The sequence below is a fragment of the Ovis canadensis genome, chromosome 15 (assembly GCF_042477335.2).
Source record: "Ovis canadensis isolate MfBH-ARS-UI-01 breed Bighorn chromosome 15, ARS-UI_OviCan_v2, whole genome shotgun sequence".
Classification (NCBI taxonomy): domain Eukaryota; kingdom Metazoa; phylum Chordata; class Mammalia; order Artiodactyla; family Bovidae; genus Ovis; species Ovis canadensis.
Genome location: NC_091259.1, coordinates 86024857 through 86026076, shown reverse-complemented (window position 1 = coordinate 86026076; position 1220 = coordinate 86024857). Strand labels below are relative to the sequence as shown.

The 1220-nt window shown below is 42.8% G+C and overlaps 1 pseudogene; it reads left to right on the top strand.

The window, feature by feature from the left end:
- Positions 1-295: 295 nt before the first annotated feature.
- On the top strand, positions 296-937 carry LOC138420210 (olfactory receptor 5F1-like; annotated as a pseudogene).
- The last annotated feature ends 283 nt before the right edge of the window (positions 938-1220 follow it).

Here is a 1220-nt window from a genome sequence, read left to right as displayed (position 1 = left end):
CAGAGCACAAAAGCTGGCAGATTCTTATTTTTGAGGGGGTGGATGCTCAGGAAATTCCAGGGGGAAAACCTGAGGTCTGATTAGCCTTGCCATCAGAGTTCTTGCCGCATGACCTTGTCACGGGTGGAATTCCTAACGCTGGCTCCTGGCAGAGTTCATCCTGTTGGGATTAACAGATATATTGGAGCTACAGGTAATCCCCTTTTGCCTTTTCTTGGTGATTTACATGCTTACCGTTGTGGGAAATGTTGGGATGATCCTCTTAATCAGGACTGATTTCAAACCTCATACACCCATGTATTTCTTCCTGGCTGACCTGTCCTTTGTGGATGTTTTTTATTCCTCCACCATCACTCCAAAGATGTTGGTAGATTTATTATCCGGGAAGAAGACAATCTCTTTTGTTGGCTGCTTTTTGCAGATGTACTTCTTTATACACTTTGCCACACCGAATGCATCCTTTTGGCGTTAATGGCCTATGACTCTATGTGGCCATAAGCAACCCTCTCCTTTACTCCTTGATCATGTCCAGGATGGTCTGCATAGAAATGGCAGTGGGGGCTTTTACAGCAGGACTGTTGAACTCCACGGTAAACACCAGTTATGTAAGCAGCTTACCATTCTGCAGTTCCAATGTCATACATCACTTCTTCTGTGACAACACCCCCCCACACACACACTTTTTAAGCTCTCCTTTCTGACACATGCCTGCATGAAAGCATCTTTTCCACGTTTACTGGTGAATATGGTCGGAACTCTGCTGGTGACCCTCACCTTCTACTCCTACATGCTCTCTCATGAAGTTGTCATCCGCCGCAACCATCTGTGGTCCATGCGGTTCATCTCAGTCAATAAATATTCATGTAGGCACGAGGTTAGTAGTTATTTTCTCCTTCTGATTAATTCCACTCAAGAACAAATGTGGAATAAAAGTTAAAATTACTCTGCTAAGGGGAGGGATACACAGAAACCCACACAGGGAAGGACAGTAGTATGGTAGTAGGTTATATACCCGTTTGGACTAAGCTGCTAACACCACAAAGAAAGAGACAATTAAATAACCATTTTTATTTATTTATTTTTTATTGTCACCCAGCATCTTTTTTTTTTTTTTTAATTTTACTTTATTTTACTTTACAATACTGTATTGGTTTTGCCATACATCAACATGCATCCGTCACGGGTGTACACGTGTTCCCCATCCTGAACCCTGCTCCCAC